The sequence below is a fragment of the Tachysurus fulvidraco genome, chromosome 8 (genome assembly GCF_022655615.1).
Source record: "Tachysurus fulvidraco isolate hzauxx_2018 chromosome 8, HZAU_PFXX_2.0, whole genome shotgun sequence".
Classification (NCBI taxonomy): domain Eukaryota; kingdom Metazoa; phylum Chordata; class Actinopteri; order Siluriformes; family Bagridae; genus Tachysurus; species Tachysurus fulvidraco.
Window position 1 is genome coordinate 23,017,374 of NC_062525.1, and position 20,279 is coordinate 23,037,652.

Consider the following 20,279-nt stretch of genomic DNA (forward strand, 5'->3'; position numbering starts at 1 on the left):
TAACATTGTCTGGGTTTTTCTGACTTCTGGATCTCCAAGACACAGTTCCAGCTCTACTCTTTGTGTTGTGGGCAGGTCCTTCTCCCAAAGAAAGGAGGGGCCTGTGAACCAGTTAGGTGAGAGAGATTTGTCCCAATTGATACCTTGGTGACACATTTCCTGCAGGATCCTTTTTCCGCAAAGTACATACGGTGCCAGGAAGCTAAGGTGGTCGTAGATGGATGCAACAGTAGATAAGATGCCTCGACCCTTTGCTGGTTGGTCCTTTAAAGTGTTGTCAGATCTGAAACAGTCCCTTTCAACGTTGGATGCCTAAGGCCCGTTCTTGTGGCATGTCTTTGAATGTTAAGTCCTTTGTTTTTGTCTCTATTGCACATTCAGATGGTGGGATGCTTTGTAGAACAGCATGGCTATTTGAGATACATTTGTGTAGATGGAGCCCTCCATGCTTGCACATCTCTGTGGCCTCTGTGTCTGTGCTTGTGACTCCATCGTCCACATAAAAGTCCCTTTCCATGAACTCAGATTCTGCCGGGTGTGTGTGACAGAGTTCTTTAGCTAAATACCTTAGTCTGTAATTTGCATACCCTGGGGATGATGTCGCACTGGAAAGATGTACCTTCATTGTGTATACCCGGGGATGTGTCTCTGTGTTGCTGTTTTTCCACCACAGAAAACTCAGGTAATCTCTGTCGTAATGCTGAATGTGAAACTGGTGGAACATCTTCTCTATATCGCACATAAGAGCAATAGGATTTTGTCTGAACCGAAGGAGGATGCCTGTTTGTTAATCAGGTCTGGCCCTTGGAGAAGATGATCATTTAGACTTGTACCATTGTATTTGGCTGAACAATCGAACACAATGCGTAGTTTTGTGGGCTTTTTGGGGTGGTATATGCCGTGATGGGAAATGTACCATCGTTCACCTTGTTTTCCTTCATTGTGTACTTTTTTAACATCACCTCTTTCAATATTGTCTTTCGTGTAAGTTATGTAGTCTCTTTTGTACTTTTCATCTTTGTTTAACTTTCACTTTAAGTGTTCGAGTCTGATTTCAGCAAGCTTTCTGTTGTCAGGTAAGTGTGGTCTTTGTCTGAACGTTATAGGCATCTCATAGTGTCTTTGTTCGTTTTTTCCTTATTCCCTCCGTAAACTTGTCCAAAAAGATGAGATCCTCTTGTGAGACTGTTTTGTCATTTGCTCTGTGTCCTTAAAATCTGACTCTAGCACATGAATAATGTCTATGGGAGTAACAGGGGGAAATTCCTTTATTATAATTCTATGACACAAACTTGACTGAGTTTCATTGAGCGCTGGTGTGGAGCCTCAAATGATACTCCACCCTAGGTCTGTGCGGATGGAATATGGCTCCTCAACTTCTCCTAATAGAACTTGTCTTGGAGCTAACGTTCTGGGACAGTTAAACCCTATAAGGAGTCCAACATCACAACTCAAAAGAGGTGGTATCTTATCAGCAATTTCTGTCAGATGGGGCCATTGTTTTGCTGTGTCACTAGTGGGTATGTTGTCATAGTTAACTGGAATAAAGTCTTTGGTATATGAGGGGGGTAGGTCGATGCGAATATCTGAATCATAAACTCTTACACGCATTCCAGAAACTCTGTGACTCTTAACAGTAGAGTGAACACCCAGCATGGTAGTTAGCTTTAACTTCACAGGGTGAGTGTCTGCTCTTAGCTGTTTGCTTAATTCTTCACAGACAAATGTGCTGTCACTTTGTGTGTCTAATAGTGTGTAAACTAATTGCTCTTTAGACGGGCTCTGAACTGTAGACACCCAGACGGGAACAATCATGGATGTGCTACTTGATTGACTCACCTTAGTAACGTTGAGAGCGGTGACTGTCGCGGTTTCATTTGGAGTGTTTGTGCGGGGTTTTCGGAGCTTTGAGATCTTACATATGCCTTAAAATTGTCAGTGTGCAGACAAGTGGGATGCATTCCTTTACAAATGTCACAAGTGTGGCAATGGCAACAATCTTTGGCGTTATGGCCCACTTATCCAAGCATCCATAGCACAGTTTATTGGCCTTAACATATGTGCGCCTCTCTTCTAAGGGCTGATCTAAAAAGTTTGGGCACTTTTTCAACTTGTGATTTTCATCTTTACAAAATATGCAGGGTACCTTTAATTTTGTTTTGCTTGTCTTTGACTTGTTGTTTTGTATTGTGGCCTGCGTTGTGAAGACTTGTGTGGATCTGTTTGGTTTAAAGTCCTTTGTGTTTCTTTTCTCATAGGGTGAGCTGTGTGAGTGAAGAGCATATGAAGAAGTGATCGGGTTGCATGCTAACTCTGCTTCAAGTGCCACAAAAATTCTGGCACTGGAATTCTGTTTATAGCTATGCTGTTTTGAATTGCTTGGGCCAACTGGGAAATGTTCGTGAGAGGTGCTCGCGTACCAATTTAAGTGTCTGGATTGTTCGTTGTTTGATTTGACATATGGATAGACACATTGTTTTGTGGTATTAATGGAGGTAAGCCACTACAGGGAGCTGGTGCTTCATGGACAGATTGGTGGTCAACAGGCATAACATTTGATTGTTTTTGCTGATTGTAGATCTCAAGTTTTGTGCGAGCTGCTTGCATTTCCTGTTCTGCCCTTAAATGCTCAAGTTCTGATTCTATATCTTTCATTTTTTCCTTTTGTTTAATTTCCTCTTGCACAATTTTATATTCTGCTTCCTTTACAGCCAACTCCGCAGTTGCATCAACCCTTTTAGCTGCGTTGCTTGAAGTGTCAGACTGCTTACCAACGCTGGACTAAGAGGCGGTACCATAGATGGAGCAGGCGTACTGTTGTGACGGTAGCTGATGAAGATGCTGCTTTCTCTTTCTGCATCAAAATCACCGTCTATTTCCATTATATGTTCATTAAGTATTTTATTATAATGTCCTTAGTTACTGCTTCACAAGAGTCCATTTTGCGTCTTGTGTCAGTGGAAGGCAGAATACGCTCCCTTATTTCATTGTACACCTTCATCATGTTGTTCAAACTATTTTCAATGTCATCGGCCATTGCACACAACTTGTGCTCTGATAAGTCCATCATTAGGCTTTCTCTGGATTTTCTGATTAGCCCTTTCCATTGTTCATAGAGACTCATCAGTTTTTGTGCCTTTTAATCAATTTGTCTTATTGGTAGGCTAGCATTTTCTCCGTTAACGCACTAGGCCTCTCTGAATGCCTGGGTAATGATAACTCGTTAGTAGCCTCCATTTTATGGAGTCTGACTAATTGTTTTTCTTTGCATTCAATATCGTTCTTTAACTCCTGTTTTGACATGTTATCTATATCTCCTTGAAGTAATAAAGCTTTCGTTTCATGGATTTCGGCTTGCAGCTTACGTGTTTGCTCTTCGATACCATCCATGTTCCGTGCTCTTACCGTTGTCTTTAGTGCTCGATGAAGCACACTGAGGTGAAGTTCTTACTGTAGCATGCCCCCGAACAAGAATGAGACTTATACTGATGGTTTTTTGTGAACTTTAATTCAAACACACATATCACCAACGTAAGAACTTTTGCCTCTTCCGAGGGGTTGCAAATACATATATAAAACCTTATTGGTAATATTACTATTGGTATTGGTAATATCACTATGTAAAACTGCGCTAGCCAGAGTGCACGCCTTGTGAAACAAAAAAGAACAGTGTTGTAATGTAACGGAGTACAACTACTTTGTTACTGTACTTAAGTAGAAATTTCACATATCTGTACTTTACTTCACTATTTAAATTTATGTCAACTTTCACATTTACTCCACAACATTTCCTAGAAAAAATTTATACTTTTACTCTTCTATATTTCCACTAAGCATCTTTGTTACTCGTTACTACAAAATAAAATTGGAAGAAATGTGTGTGACTGCGATAAGGGAGGCTTGGCGAATCACAGCTCCTAGATTGCATTACGCACGGCGGCACAGTCTACAGAGAAACACAGGCACGCACAGCGTGCAGGCACAGTCAGAGCTGGAGGCATTTTTCTATAACGTTAATCGGCGGAACCGGCAACCAAAATCAGTGAAATTTCAGTATCCTTACTAGCAGAGTTGATAGCACAAACAAAATATTAATGCAAATAATCTATTAAATACTAAATAAAAAAAAAACATTTATTGATTTGGTCTTTGTGTTGTGAATATTTTTTTTATTAATGATTGCATTCATTGGACACACTGATCGTAGAGAATGCACACATACATGAACTGATTTGATTCAAGACTAGTATCATTACATCATGCATAAAATTTTGGTGTCCACTTTTGCCATTTTAAATAATGCCATAACTTTTGGCTTACTAGGTAGTCATATAATATATAATATAAAACTCTTCTTGATTTAAATTCTCACTGAGGGCTAAGCTCATTTGAAAGAACATCCAATACTAACTAAAGAAAGCACAATTAGACTACTTCATAAGTGGTTCACTTTGGGGTACTCTCATCTGTGTGTTTGACTTTGCTGTCTTCTGTGAATGCAACATACCTCAGTGTGTTTTCCTAATTAGAACATATTTACTTACGTACCTCAGAATGAGAAACAAAATCAACTAGGTCCGAGAGGTCCCGGGTTCAAATCCCGGACGAGCCCTGGCTTTGCGTGGAATAGACTATGCCTTGGTGGAACAAATCCAGAGGAATCTTGAAGTGAGCTGGCTTTTGCTCCTTATGACAACCAAGATTAATGACTTATGTAGTCTTTAATGCAAAAGTACACCATGATAACCCAAATTCACAACGTTTGGATGCTAATGTAGGTTCACAAAGCCATGGGCATTAACAGTAAGGAAACATCCGCCATTGTTGTTGTGTTTGTGTTTGCCGCTGCTGCGCTGGGTTACTTGACAAGTAAACAGTGACGTCAGACTCGGCTCTGCGATACTCTCTAACCGATGGAAAGGCAAACCGGGTCTTAGAAGGTTCGCCAGTTGAACCAAATTTGAACCAGCACTCGGTTCTTTTTGGTGGAAAAGAGGCATTAGTGCCCTAACCTTTGGTCGTTGGATTGTAGTCTATTGCAGGACACCATGCTAACACTCATTCACACCTAGGGGCAATCCAGTCAAATCAGCTAGTGGCATGCTTTAGGGGCATGTAGAGGACGTGCAAAACTAGAGTTTCTGCCACTTAATATGGGCTTGATTTGTGTTTTATGCACAATTCAGTAAGAACTTGGTCATGTCTCCTTGCCAACAGATTGGGGTTAATGAAATTATTGCAAAAGCAGTGCTCTGAAATGTTTAGCATGATCTCAGAGAACAGGACAGAAATGTTTGCAGGATTTGTAAAATTCCAAACATGCTCACCAAAGTGAAGTGGTGCAGTGTGGCTCGTTGGTCTAGGGGTATGATTCTCGCTTTGGGTGCGAGAGGTCCCGGGTTCAAATCCCGGACGAGCCCTGGCTTTGCGTGGAATAGACTATGCCTTGGTGGAACAAATCCAGAGGAATCTTGAAGTGAGCTAGCTTTTGCTCCTTATGACAACCAAGAGTAATGACTTATGTAGCTCAAATGCAAAAGTACACCATGATAACCCAAATTTATACCTATTTGCAATCCAGTGAGAACTCGAAAAACTGCAGGTTTGTAGGTTCTCGCATTGGCACCACAAATAACCTGAGATCAGAATCAAAACAGGAATACAGGAGCTAGGTCAATGTCATTCATTAACTCCAATCTGTTTCATTAACTCCAATCTGTTAGGTCATTCAAATCCCAGATGAGCCCTTCCCCTTACTCTTGAATGACTGTTGATTAGTTAGCGGGCTCTTGTTTCTCACGTCATCTGAGTTTCCTGCAGTATAAAGCTCAATGTCAAGAGGTTCTTGCTTGGCCACTTGTATCTCGAGGGGTCCAAAGAGGTTCAGAATTCTATTGACATTTAGTGCCCTAACCTTTGGTGGTTGGATTGATTCCAGTCTGTTTATCACAGAGGCAGTGTATCTGCAAATGCATGTTGTGGGAAAAAAATTATTTGCAACCCTCATCGAACAGAAAAACACAGAGTATCTTGCAGATTGAGTCCAAGAGTCCAAAGAAAACTCTTGAAATGTTTGCAGGATTTGTAAAAATCCAAACATGCACACCAAACCAAGATGGTGCAATTTGGCTCGTTGGTCTAGGGGTATGATTCTCGCTTAGGGTGCAAAATCCCGGACGAGCCCTGGCTTTGCGTGGAATAGACTATGCCTTGGTGGAACAAATCCAGAGGAATCTTGAAGTGAGCTAGCTTTTGCTCCTTATGACAACCAAGAGTAATGACTTATGTAGCTCAAATGCAAAAGTACACCATGATAACCCAAATTTATACCTATTTGCAATCCAGTGAGAACTCGAAAAACTGCAGGTTTGTAGGTTCTCGCATTGGCACCACAAATAACCTGAGATCAGAATCAAAACAGGAATACATGGAGCTAGGTCAATGTCATTCATTAACTCCAATCTGTTTCATTAACTCCAATCTGTTAGGTCATTCAAATCCCAGATGAGCCCTTCCCCTTACTCTTGAATGACTGTTGATTAGTTAGCGGGCTCTTGTTTCTCACGTCATCTGAGTTTCCTGCAGTATAAAGCTCAATGTCAAGAGGTTCTTGCTTGGCCACTTCGTATCTCGAGGGGTCCAAAGAGGTTCAGAATTCTATTGACATTTAGTGCCCTAACCTTTGGTGGTTGGATTGTAGTCTACTGCAGGACACCAGGCTAACACTCATTCACACCTAGGGACAATCCAGTCAAATCAGCTAGTGGCATATTTAGGGACATGTAGAGGATGTGCAAAAGTACACACAGGAAATAACAAGAGCATGCAATCAAAGCACGGACACCAAATCTATGTGAAGGATATACTTATCTAATAGATTAATTGGCTGCTTAATCTGATATCTATGTTAACTACAGCTAAACTAACAGCAAAAAATATATATATATACATGCCTAAACTGATTCACCAAATGAGTAGAAAATGTAGCAGGCAGGTCAGCAAAGGTGTAACAGAGATAGAAACAGAAGTACATTGATTCCAGTCTGTTTATCACAGAGGCAGTGTATCTGCAAATGCATGTTGTGGGAAAAAAATTATTTGCAACCCTCATCGAACAGAAAAACACAGAGTATCTTGCAGATTGATAAAGAGTCCAAAGAAAACTCAGAGTTTCTGCCAGTTAATATGGGCTTGATTTGTGGATTCGTGCCCTTTTGCCCTTTGTGATTTGGGCTTGATTTGTGTTCTATGCGCAAGTCCGTAAGAACTTGGTCATGTCTCCTTTCCAACAGATTGGAGTTAATGAAATTATTGCAAAAGTAGTGATCTATAATGTTTAGCTTGAACCCAGAGCACAGGACAGAAATGTTTGCAGGATTTGTAAAATTCCAAACATGCACACCAACCCAGGGTGGTGCAATTTGGCTCGTTGGTCTAGGGGTATGATTCTCGCTTAGGGTGCGAGAGGTCCCGGGTTCAAATCCCGGACGAGCCCTGGCTTTACGTGGGATAGACTATGCCATGGTGGAACAAATCCAGAGGAATCTTGAAGTGAGCTGGCTTTTGCTCCTTATGACAACCAAGATTAATGACTTATGTAGCTCAAATGCGAAAGTACACCATGATAACCCAAATTTATACCTATTTGCAATCCAGTGAGAACTCGAAAAACTGCAGGTTTGTAGGTTCTCGCATTGGCACCACAAATAACCTGAGATCAGAATCAAAACAGGAATACTGGAGCTAGGTCAATGTCATTCATTAACTCCAATCTGTTTCATTAACTCCAATCTGTTAGGTCATTCAAATCCCAGATGAGCCCTTCCCCTTACTCTTGAATGACTGTTGATTAGTTAGCGGGCTCTTGTTTCTCACGTCATCTGAGTTTCCTGCAGTATAAAGCTCAATGTCAAGAGGTTCTTGCTTGGCCACTTGTATCTCGAGGGGTCCAAAGAGGTTCAGAATTCTATTGACATTTAGTGCCCTAACCTTTGGTGGTTGGATTGTAGTCTACTGCAGGACACCAGGCTAACACTCATTCACACCTAGGGACAATCCAGTCAAATCAGCTAGTGGCATATTTAGGGACATGTAGAGGATGTGCAAAAGTACACACAGGAAATAACAAGAGCATGCAATCAAAGCACGGACACCAAATCTATGTGAAGGATATACTTATCTAATAGATTAATTGGCTGCTTAATCTGATATCTATGTTAACTACAGCTAAACTAACAGCAAAAAATATATATATACATGCCTAAACTGATTCACCAAATGAGTAGAAAATGTAGCAGGCAGGTCAGCAAATGTGTAACAGAGATAGAAACAGAAGTACATTGATTCCAGTCTGTTTATCACAGAGGCAGTGTATCTGCAAATGCATGTTGTGGGAAAAAAATTATTTGCAACCCTCATCGAACAGAAAAACACAGAGTATCTTGCAGATAGATAAAGAGTCCAAAGAAAACTCAGAGTTTCTGCCAGTTAATATGGGCTTGATTTGTGGATTCGTGCCCTTTTGCCCTTTGTGATTTGGGCTTGATTTGTGTTCTATGCGCAAGTCCGTAAGAACTTGGTCATGTCTCCTTTCCAACAGATTGGAGTTAATGAAATTATTGCAAAAGTAGTGATCTATAATGTTTAGCTTGAACCCAGAGCACAGGACAGAAATGTTTGCAGGATTTGTAAAATTCCAAACATGCACACCAACCCAGGGTGGTGCAATTTGGCTCGTTGGTCTAGGGGTATGATTCTCGCTTAGGGTGCGAGAGGTCCCGGGTTCAAATCCCGGACGAGCCCTGGCTTTACGTGGGATAGACTATGCCATGGTGGAACAAATCCAGAGGAATCTTGAAGTGAGCTGGCTTTTGCTCCTTATGACAACCAAGATTAATGACTTATGTAGCTCAAATGCGAAAGTACACCATGATAACCCAAATTCGCCACGTTTGGATGCTAATGTAGGTTCACAAAGCCATGGGCATTAACAGTAAAGCAACATCCGCCGTTGTTGTTGTGTTTGCCGCTGCTGCACTGGGTTACGTGACAAGTATACAGTGACGTCAGACTCGGCTCTGTGATGCTCTCTAACCGATGGAAAGGCAAACCGGGTCTTAGAAGGTTCGCCAGTTGAACCAAATTTGAACCAGCACTCGGTTCTTTTTGGTGGAAAAGAGGCATTAGTGCCCTAACCTTTGGTCGTTGGATTGTAGTCTACCGCAGGACACCATGCTAACACTCATTCACACCTAGGGGCAATCCAGTCAAATCAGCTAGTGGCATGCTTTAGGGGGCATGTAGAGGACGTGCAAAACTAGAGTTTCTGCCACTTAATATGGGCTTGATTTGTGTTTTATGCACAATTCAGTAAGAACTTGGTCATGTCTCCTTGCCAACAGATTGGGGTTAATGAAATTATTGCAAAAGCAGTGCTCTGAAATGTTTAGCATGATCTCAGAGAACAGGACAGAAATGTTTGCAGGATTTGTAAAATTCCAAACATGCTCACCAAAGTGAAGTGGTGCAGTGTGGCTCGTTGGTCTAGGGGTATGATTCTCGCTTTGGGTGCGAGAGGTCCCGGGTTCAAATCCCGGACGAGCCCTGGCTTTGCGTGGAATAGACTATGCCTTGGTGGAACAAATCCAGAGGAATCTTGAAGTGAGCTAGCTTTTGCTCCTTATGACAACCAAGAGTAATGACCTATGTAGCTCAAATGCAAAAGTACACCATGATAACCCAAATTTATACCTATTTGCAATCCAGTGAGAACTCGAAAAACTGCAGGTTTGTAGGTTCTCGCATTGGCACCACAAATAACCTGAGATCAGAATCAAAACAGGAATACAGGAGCTAGGTCAATGTCATTCATTAACTCCAATCTGTTTCATTAACTCCAATCTGTTAGGTCATTCAAATCCCAGATGAGCCCTTCCCCTTACTCTTGAATGACTGTTGATTAGTTAGCGGGCTCTTGTTTCTCACGTCATCTGAGTTTCCTGCAGTATAAAGCTCAATGTCAAGAGGTTCTTGCTTGGCCACTTGTATCTCGAGGGGTCCAAAGAGGTTCAGAATTCTATTGACATTTAGTGCCCTAACCTTTGGTGGTTGGATTGATTCCAGTCTGTTTATCACAGAGGCAGTGTATCTGCAAATGCATGTTGTGGGAAAAAAATTATTTGCAACCCTCATCGAACAGAAAAACACAGAGTATCTTGCAGATTGAGTCCAAGAGTCCAAAGAAAACTCTTGAAATGTTTGCAGGATTTGTAAAAATCCAAACATGCACACCAAACCAAGATGGTGCAATTTGGCTCGTTGGTCTAGGGGTATGATTCTCGCTTAGGGTGCAAAATCCCGGACGAGCCCTGGCTTTGCGTGGAATAGACTATGCCTTGGTGGAACAAATCCAGAGGAATCTTGAAGTGAGCTAGCTTTTGCTCCTTATGACAACCAAGAGTAATGACTTATGTAGCTCAAATGCAAAAGTACACCATGATAACCCAAATTTATACCTATTTGCAATCCAGTGAGAACTCGAAAAACTGCAGGTTTGTAGGTTCTCGCATTGGCACCACAAATAACCTGAGATCAGAATCAAAACAGGAATACTGGAGCTAGGTCAATGTCATTCATTAACTCCAATCTGTTTCATTAACTCCAATCTGTTAGGTCATTCAAATCCCAGATGAGCCCTTCCCCTTACTCTTGAATGACTGTTGATTAGTTAGCGGGCTCTTGTTTCTCACGTCATCTGAGTTTCCTGCAGTATAAAGCTCAATGTCAAGAGGTTCTTGCTTGGCCACTTGTATCTCGAGGGGTCCAAAGAGGTTCAGAATTCTATTGACATTTAGTGCCCTAACCTTTGGTGGTTGGATTGTAGTCTACTGCAGGACACCAGGCTAACACTCATTCACACCTAGGGACAATCCAGTCAAATCAGCTAGTGGCATATTTAGGGACATGTAGAGGATGTGCAAAAGTACACACAGGAAATAACAAGAGCATGCAATCAAAGCACGGACACCAAATCTATGTGAAGGATATACTTATCTAATAGATTAATTGGCTGCTTAATCTGATATCTATGTTAACTACAGCTAAACTAACAGCAAAAAATATATATATACATGCCTAAACTGATTCACCAAATGAGTAGAAAATGTAGCAGGCAGGTCAGCAAATGTGTAACAGAGATAGAAACAGAAGTACATTGATTCCAGTCTGTTTATCACAGAGGCAGTGTATCTGCAAATGCATGTTGTGGGAAAAAAATTATTTGCAACCCTCATCGAACAGAAAAACACAGAGTATCTTGCAGATAGATAAAGAGTCCAAAGAAAACTCAGAGTTTCTGCCAGTTAATATGGGCTTGATTTGTGGATTCGTGCCCTTTTGCCCGTTGTGATTTGGGCTTGATTTGTGTTCTATGCGCAAGTCAGTAAGAACTTGGTCATGTCTCCTTTCCAACAGATTGGAGTTAATGAAATTATTGCAAAAGTAGTGATCTATAATGTTTAGCTTGAACCCAGAGCACAGGACAGAAATGTTTGCAGGATTTGTAAAATTCCAAACATGCACACCAACCCAGGGTGGTGCAATTTGGCTCGTTGGTCTAGGGGTATGATTCTCGCTTAGGGTGCGAGAGGTCCCGGGTTCAAATCCCGGACGAGCCCTGGCTTTACGTGGGATAGACTATGCCATGGTGGAACAAATCCAGAGGAATCTTGAAGTGAGCTGGCTTTTGCTCCTTATGACAACCAAGATTAATGACTTATGTAGCTCAAATGCGAAAGTACACCATGATAACCCAAATTCGCCACGTTTGGATGCTAATGTAGGTTCACAAAGCCATGGGCATTAACAGTAAAGCAACATCCGCCGTTGTTGTTGTGTTTGCCGCTGCTGCACTGGGTTACGTGACAAGTATACAGTGACGTCAGACTCGGCTCTGTGATGCTCTCTAACCGATGGAAAGGCAAACCGGGTCTTAGAAGGTTCGCCAGTTGAACCAAATTTGAACCAGCACTCGGTTCTTTTTGGTGGAAAAGAGGCATTAGTGCCCTAACCTTTGGTCGTTGGATTGTAGTCTACCGCAGGACACCATGCTAACACTCATTCACACCTAGGGGCAATCCAGTCAAATCAGCTAGTGGCATGCTTTGGGGGCATGTAGAGGACGTGCAAAACTAGAGTTTCTGCCACTTAATATGGGCTTGATTTGTGTTTTATGCACAATTCAGTAAGAACTTGGTCATGTCTCCTTGCCAACAGATTGGGGTTAATGAAATTATGTGATTTGTGTTTTATGCACAATTCAGTAAGAACTTGGTCATGTCTCCTTGCCAACAGATTGGGGTTAATGAAATTATTGCAAAAGCAGTGCTCTGAAATGTTTAGCATGATCTCAGAGAACAGGACAGAAATGTTTGCAGGATTTGTAAAATTCCAAACATGCTCACCAAAGTGAAGTGGTGCAGTGTGGCTCGTTGGTCTAGGGGTATGATTCTCGCTTTGGGTGCGAGAGGTCCCGGGTTCAAATCCCGGACGAGCCCTGGCTTTGCGTGGAATAGACTATGCCTTGGTGGAACAAATCCAGAGGAATCTTGAAGTGAGCTAGCTTTTGCTCCTTATGACAACCAAGAGTAATGACTTATGTAGCTCAAATGCAAAAGTACACCATGATAACCCAAATTTATACCTATTTGCAATCCAGTGAGAACTCGAAAAACTGCAGGTTTGTAGGTTCTCGCATTGGCACCACAAATAACCTGAGATCAGAATCAAAACAGGAATACAGGAGCTAGGTCAATGTCATTCATTAACTCCAATCTGTTTCATTAACTCCAATCTGTTAGGTCATTCAAATCCCAGATGAGCCCTTCCCCTTACTCTTGAATGACTGTTGATTAGTTAGCGGGCTCTTGTTTCTCACGTCATCTGAGTTTCCTGCAGTATAAAGCTCAATGTCAAGAGGTTCTTGCTTGGCCACTTGTATCTCGAGGGGTCCAAAGAGGTTCAGAATTCTATTGACATTTAGTGCCCTAACCTTTGGTGGTTGGATTGATTCCAGTCTGTTTATCACAGAGGCAGTGTATCTGCAAATGCATGTTGTGGGAAAAAAATTATTTGCAACCCTCATCGAACAGAAAAACACAGAGTATCTTGCAGATTGAGTCCAAGAGTCCAAAGAAAACTCTTGAAATGATTGCAGGATTTGTAAAAATCCAAACATGCACACCAAACCAAGATGGTGCAATTTGGCTCGTTGGTCTAGGGGTATGATTCTCGCTTAGGGTGCAAAATCCCGGACGAGCCCTGGCTTTGCGTGGAATAGACTATGCCTTGGTGGAACAAATCCAGAGGAATCTTGAAGTGAGCTAGCTTTTGCTCCTTATGACAACCAAGAGTAATGACTTATGTAGCTCAAATGCAAAAGTACACCATGATAACCCAAATTTATACCTATTTGCAATCCAGTGAGAACTCGAAAAACTGCAGGTTTGTAGGTTCTCGCATTGGCACCACAAATAACCTGAGATCAGAATCAAAACAGGAATACTGGAGCTAGGTCAATGTCATTCATTAACTCCAATCTGTTTCATTAACTCCAATCTGTTAGGTCATTCAAATCCCAGATGAGCCCTTCCCCTTACTCTTGAATGACTGTTGATTAGTTAGCGGGCTCTTGTTTCTCACGTCATCTGAGTTTCCTGCAGTATAAAGCTCAATGTCAAGAGGTTCTTGCTTGGCCACTTGTATCTCGAGGGGTCCAAAGAGGTTCAGAATTCTATTGACATTTAGTGCTCTAACCTTTGGTGGTTGGATTGTAGTCTACTGCAGGACACCAGGCTAACACTCATTCACACCTAGGGACAATCCAGTCAAATCAGCTAGTGGCATATTTAGGGACATGTAGAGGATGTGCAAAAGTACACACAGGAAATAACAAGAGCATGCAATCAAAGCACGGACACCAAATCTATGTGAAGGATATACTTATCTAATAGATTAATTGGCTGCTTAATCTGATATCTATGTTAACTACAGCTAAACTAACAGCAAAAAATATATATATACATGCCTAAACTGATTCACCAAATGAGTAGAAAATGTAGCAGGCAGGTCAGCAAAGGTGTAACAGAGATAGAAACAGAAGTACATTGATTCCAGTCTGTTTATCACAGAGGCAGTGTATCTGCAAATGCATGTTGTGGGAAAAAAATTATTTGCAACCCTCATCGAACAGAAAAACACAGAGTATCTTGCAGATTGAGTCCAAGAGTCCAAAGAAAACAACATGAAATGTTTGCAGGATTTGTAAAAATCCAAACATGCACACCCAGTGTGGCTCGTTGGTCTAGGGGTATGATTCTCGCTTTGGGTGCGAGAGGTCCTGGGTTCAAATCCCGGACGAGCCCTGGCTTTGCATGGAATAGACTATGCCTTGGTGGAACAAATCCAGAGGAATCTTGAAGTGAGCTAGCTTTTGCTCCTTATGACAACCAAGAGTAATGACTTATGTAGCTCAAATGCAAAAGTACACCATGATAACCCAAATTCATACCTATTTGCAATCCAGTGAGAACTCGAAAAACTGCAGGTTTGTAGGTTCTCGCATTGGCACCACAAATAACCTGAGATCAGAATCAAAACAGGAATACTGGAGCTAGGTCAATGTCATTCATTAACTCCAATCTGTTTCATTAACTCCAATCTGTTAGGTCATTCAAATCCCAGATGAGCCCTTCCCCTTACTCTTGAATGACTGTTGATTAGTTAGCGGGCTCTTGTTTCTCACGTCATCTGAGTTTCCTGCAGTATAAAGCTCAATGTCAAGAGGTTCTTGCTTGGCCACTTGTATCTCGAGGGGTCCAAAGAGGTTCAGAATTCTATTGACATTTAGTGCCCTAACCTTTGGTGGTTGGATTGTAGTCTACTGCAGGACACCAGGCTAACACTCATTCACACCTAGGGACAATCCAGTCAAATCAGCTAGTGGCATATTTAGGGACATGTAGAGGATGTGCAAAAGTACACACAGGAAATAACAAGAGCATGCAATCAAAGCACGGACACCAAATCTATGTGAAGGATATACTTATCTAATAGATTAATTGGCTGCTTAATCTGATATCTATGTTAACTACAGCTAAACTAACAGCAAAAATATATATATATACATGCCTAAACTGATTCACCAAATGAGTAGAAAATGTAGCAGGCAGGTCAGCAAAGGTGTAACAGAGATAGAAACAGAAGTACATTGATTCCAGTCTGTTTATCACAGAGGCAGTGTATCTGCAAATGCATGTTGTGGGAAAAAAATTATTTGCAACCCTCATCGAACAGAAAAACACAGAGTATCTTGCAGATAGATAAAGAGTCCAAAGAAAACTCAGAGTTTCTGCCAGTTAATATGGGCTTGATTTGTGGATTCGTGCCCTTTTGCCCTTTGTGATTTGGGCTTGATTTGTGTTCTATGCGCAAGTCCGTAAGAACTTGGTCATGTCTCCTTTCCAACAGATTGGAGTTAATGAAATTATTGCAAAAGTAGTGATCTATAATGTTTAGCTTAAACCCAGAGCACAGGACAGAAATGTTTGCAGGATTTGTAAAATTCCAAACATGCACACCAACCCAGGGTGGTGCAATTTGGCTCGTTGGTCTAGGGGTATGATTCTCGCTTAGGGTGCGAGAGGTCCCGGGTTCAAATCCCGGACGAGCCCTGGCTTTACGTGGGATAGACTATGCCATGGTGGAACAAATCCAGAGGAATCTTGAAGTGAGCTGGCTTTTGCTCCTTATGACAACCAAGATTAATGACTTATGTAGCTCAAATGCGAAAGTACACCATGATAACCCAAATTCGCCACGTTTGGATGCTAATGTAGGTTCACAAAGCCATGGGCATTAACAGTAAAGCAACATCCGCCGTTGTTGTTGTGTTTGCCGCTGCTGCACTGGGTTACGTGACAAGTATACAGTGACGTCAGACTCGGCTCTGTGATGCTCTCTAACCGATGGAAAGGCAAACCGGGTCTTAGAAGGTTCGCCAGTTGAACCAAATTTGAACCAGCACTCGGTTCTTTTTGGTGGAAAAGAGGCATTAGTGCCCTAACCTTTGGTCGTTGGATTGTAGTCTACTGCAGGACACCATGCTAACACTCATTCACACCTAGGGGCAATCCAGTCAAATCAGCTAGTGGCATGCTTTAGGGGCATGTAGAGGACGTGCAAAACTAGAGTTTCTGCCACTTAATATGGGCTTGATTTGTGTTTTATGCACAATTCAGTAAGAACTTGGTCATGTCTCCTTGCCAACAGATTGGGGTTAATGAAATTATTGCAAAAGCAGTGCTCTGAAATGTTTAGCATGATCTCAGAGAACAGGACAGAAATGTTTGCAGGATTTGTAAAATTCCAAACATGCTCACATGAAGTGGTGCAGTGTGGCTCGTTGGTCTAGGGGTATGATTCTCGCTTTGGGTGCGAGAGGTCCCGGGTTCAAATCCCGGACGAGCCCTGGCTTTGCGTGGAATAGACTATGCCTTGGTGGACCAAATCCAGAGGAATCATGAAGTGAGCTAGCTTTTGCTCCTTATGACAACCAAGAGTGATGACTTATGTAGCTCAAATGCAAAAGTACACCATGATAACCCAAATTTATACCTATTTGCAATCCAGTGAGAACTCGAAAAACTGCAGGTTTGTAGGTTCTCGCATTGGCACCACAAATAACCTGAGATCAGAATCAAAACAGGAATACAGGAGCTAGGTCAATGTCATTCATTAACTCCAATCTGTTTCATTAACTCCAATCTGTTAGGTCATTCAAATCCCAGATGAGCCCTTCCCCTTACTCTTGAATGACTGTTGATTAGTTAGCGGGCTCTTGTTTCTCACGTCATCTGAGTTTCCTGCAGTATAAAGCTCAATGTCAAGAGGTTCTTGCTTGGCCACTTGTATCTCGAGGGGTCCAAAGAGGTTCAGAATTCTATTGACATTTAGTGCCCTAACCTTTGGTGGTTGGATTGATTCCAGTCTGTTTATCACAGAGGCAGTGTATCTGCAAATGCATGTTGTGGGAAAAAAATTATTTGCAACCCTTATCGAACAGAAAAACACAGAGTATCTTGCAGATTGAGTCCAAGAGTCCAAAGAAAACTTATGAAATGTTTGCAGGATTTGTAAAAATCCAAACATGCACACCAAACCAAGATGGTGCAATTTGGCTCGTTGGTCTAGGGGTATGATTCTCGCTTAGGGTGCAAAATCCCGGACGAGCCCTGGCTTTGCGTGGAATAGACTATGCCTTGGTGGAACAAATCCAGAGGAATCTTGAAGTGAGCTAGATTTTGCTCCTTATGACAACCAAGAGTAATGACTTATGTATACAGTGACGTCAGACTCGGCTCTGTGATGCTCTCTAACCGATGGAAAGGCAAACCGGGTCTTAGAAGGTTCGCCAGTTGAACCAAATTTGAACCAGCACTCGGTTCTTTTTGGTGGAAAAGAGGCATTAGTGCCCTAACCTTTGGTCGTTGGATTGTAGTCTACCGCAGGACACCATGCTAACACTCATTCACACCTAGGGGCAATCCAGTCAAATCAGCTAGTGGCATGCTTTAGGGGCATGTAGAGGACGTGCAAAACTAGAGTTTCTGCCACTTAATATGGGCTTGATTTGTGTTTTATGCACATTTCAGTAAGAACTTGGTCATGTCTCCTTGCCAACAGATTGGGGTTAATGAAATTATTGCAAAAGCAGTGCTCTGAAATGTTTAGCATGATCTCAGAGAACAGGACAGAAATGTTTGCAGGATTTGTAAAATTCCAAACATGCTCACCAAAGTGAAGTGGTGCAGTGTGGCTCGTTGGTCTAGGGGTATGATTCTCGCTTTGGGATAACCCAAATTTATACCTATTTGCAATCCAGTGAGAACTCGAAAAACTGCAGGTTTGTAGGTTCTCGCATTGGCACCACAAATAACCTGAGATCAGAATCAAAACAGGAATACTGGTGCTAGGTCAATGTCATTCATTAACTCCAATCTGTTTCATTAACTCCAATCTGTTAGGTCATTCAAATCCCAGATGAGCCCTTCCCCTTACTCTTGAATGACTGTTGATTAGTTAGCGGGCTCTTGTTTCTCACGTCATCTGAGTTTCCTGCAGTATAAAGCTCAATGTCAAGAGGTTCTTGCTTGGCCACTTGTATCTCGAGGGGTCCAAAGAGGTTCAGAATTCTATTGACATTTAGTGCCCTAACCTTTGGTGGTTGGATTGATTCCAGTCTGTTTATCACAGAGGCAGTGTATCTGCAAATGCATGTTGTGGGAAAAAAATTATTTGCAACCCTCATCGAACAGAAAAACACAGAGTATCTTGCAGATTGATAAAGAGTCCAAAGAAAACAACATGAAATGTTTGCAGGATTTGTAAAAATCCAAACATGCACACCAAACCAAGATGGTGCACTTTGGCTCGTTGGTCTAGGGGTATGATTCTCGCTTCGGGTGCGAGAGGTCCCGGGTTCAAATCCCGGACGAGCCCTGGCTTTACATGGAATAGACTATGCCTTGGTGGAACAAATCCACAGGAATCTTGAGGTGAGCTGGCTTTTGCTCCTTATGACAACCAAGATTAATGAATTATGTAGCTCAAATGCAAAAGTACACCATGATAAGCCAAATTCATACCTATTTGCAATCCAGAGAGAACACGAAAAACTGCAGGTTTGTAGGTTCTCTCATTGGCGCCACATTTTGCACATCTCATTGCACATCTCATTGCACCTATTTGAATTTTATAGAAACAGAAGTACATTGATTCCAGTCTGTTTATCACAGAGGCAGTGTATCTGCAAATGCATGTTGTGGGAAAAAATTATTTGCAACCCTCATCGAATAGAAAAACACAGAGTATCTTGCAGATAGATAAAGAGTCCAAAGAAAACTCAGAGTTTCTGCCAGTTAATATGGGCTTGATTTGTGTTCTATGCGCAAGTCCGTAAGAACTTGGTCATGTCTCCTTTCCAACAGATTGGAGTTAATGAAATTATTGCAAAAGTAGTGATCTATAATGTTTAGCTTGAACCCAGAGCACAGGACAGAAATGTTTGCAGGATTTGTAAAATTCCAAACATGCACACCAACCCAGGGTGGTGCAATTTGGCTCGTTGGTCTAGGGGTATGATTCTCGCATAGGGTGCGAGAGGTCCTGGGTTCAAATCCCGGATGAGCCCTGGCTTTACGTGGGATAGACTATGCCTTGGTGGAACAAATCCAGAGGAATCTTGAAGTGAGCTTTTGCTCCTTATGACAACCAAGAGTAATGACTTATGTAGCTCAAATGCAAAAGTACACCATGATAACCCAAATTTATACCTATTTGCAATCCAGTGAGAACTCGAAAAACTGCAGGTTTGTAGGTTCTCGCATTGGCACCACAAATAACCTGAGATCAGAATCAAAACATGAATACAGGAGCTAGGTCAATGTCATTCATTAACTCCAATCTGTTTCATTAACTCCAATCTGTTAGGTCATTCAAATCCCAGATGAGCCCTTCCCCTTACTCTTGAATGACTGTTGATTAGTTAGCGGGCTCTTGTTTCTCACGTCATCTGAGTTTCCTGCAGTATAAAGCTCAATGTCAAGAGGTTCTTGCTTGGCCACTTGTATCTCGAGGGGTCCAAAGAGGTTCAGAATTCTATTGACATTTAGTGCCCTAACCTTTGGTGGTTGGATTGATTCCAGTCTGTTTATCACAGAGGCAGTGTATCTGCAAATGCATGTTGTGGGAAAAAAATTATTTGCAACCCTCATCGAACAGAAAAACACAGAGTATCTTGCAGATTGAGTCCAAGAGTCCAAAGAAAACTCATGAAATGTTTGCAGGATTTGTAAAAATCCAAACATGCACACCAAACCAAGATGGTGCAATTTGGCTCGTTGGTCTAGGGGTATGATTCTCGCTTAGGGTGCAAAATCCCGGACGAGCCCTGGCTTTGCGTGGAATAGACTATGCCTTGGTGGAACAAATCCAGAGGAATCTTGAAGTGAGCTAGCTTTTGCTCCTTATGACAACCAAGAGTAATGACTTATGTAGCTCAAATGCAAAAGTACACCATGATAACCCAAATTTATACCTATTTGCAATCCAGTGAGAACTCGAAAAACTGCAGGTTTGTAGGTTCTCGCATTGGCACCACAAATAACCTGAGATCAGAATCAAAACAGGAATACAGGAGCTAGGTCAATGTCATTCATTAACTC

General features: G+C 41.9%; 11 non-coding genes across 11 annotated transcripts; all 11 read left to right on the forward strand.

Moving 5' to 3' along the window:
• Positions 1–5,348: 5,348 nt before the first annotated feature.
• trnap-ugg lies at positions 5,349–5,420 on the forward strand. Its single transcript has one exon. It is a non-coding gene; the product is annotated as a tRNA-Pro (tRNA).
• Positions 5,421–7,423: 2,003 nt separating this feature from the next.
• On the forward strand, positions 7,424–7,495 carry trnap-agg. Its single transcript has one exon. It is a non-coding gene; the product is annotated as a tRNA-Pro (tRNA).
• A 1,235-nt stretch (positions 7,496–8,730) lies between these two features.
• trnap-agg lies at positions 8,731–8,802 on the forward strand. Its single transcript has one exon. It is a non-coding gene; the product is annotated as a tRNA-Pro (tRNA).
• Positions 8,803–9,532: 730 nt separating this feature from the next.
• Positions 9,533–9,604, forward strand: trnap-ugg. Its single transcript has one exon. It is a non-coding gene; the product is annotated as a tRNA-Pro (tRNA).
• Positions 9,605–11,603: 1,999 nt separating this feature from the next.
• trnap-agg lies at positions 11,604–11,675 on the forward strand. The gene has a single exon. It is a non-coding gene; the product is annotated as a tRNA-Pro (tRNA).
• An 807-nt stretch (positions 11,676–12,482) lies between these two features.
• trnap-cgg lies at positions 12,483–12,554 on the forward strand. The gene has a single exon. It is a non-coding gene; the product is annotated as a tRNA-Pro (tRNA).
• A 1,794-nt stretch (positions 12,555–14,348) lies between these two features.
• trnap-ugg lies at positions 14,349–14,420 on the forward strand. The gene has a single exon. It is a non-coding gene; the product is annotated as a tRNA-Pro (tRNA).
• A 1,236-nt stretch (positions 14,421–15,656) lies between these two features.
• On the forward strand, positions 15,657–15,728 carry trnap-agg. Its single transcript has one exon. It is a non-coding gene; the product is annotated as a tRNA-Pro (tRNA).
• A 725-nt stretch (positions 15,729–16,453) lies between these two features.
• Positions 16,454–16,525, forward strand: trnap-ugg. The gene has a single exon. It is a non-coding gene; the product is annotated as a tRNA-Pro (tRNA).
• Positions 16,526–18,483: 1,958 nt separating this feature from the next.
• On the forward strand, positions 18,484–18,555 carry trnap-cgg. Its single transcript has one exon. It is a non-coding gene; the product is annotated as a tRNA-Pro (tRNA).
• Positions 18,556–19,174: 619 nt separating this feature from the next.
• trnap-agg lies at positions 19,175–19,246 on the forward strand. Its single transcript has one exon. It is a non-coding gene; the product is annotated as a tRNA-Pro (tRNA).
• The last annotated feature ends 1,033 nt before the right edge of the window (positions 19,247–20,279 follow it).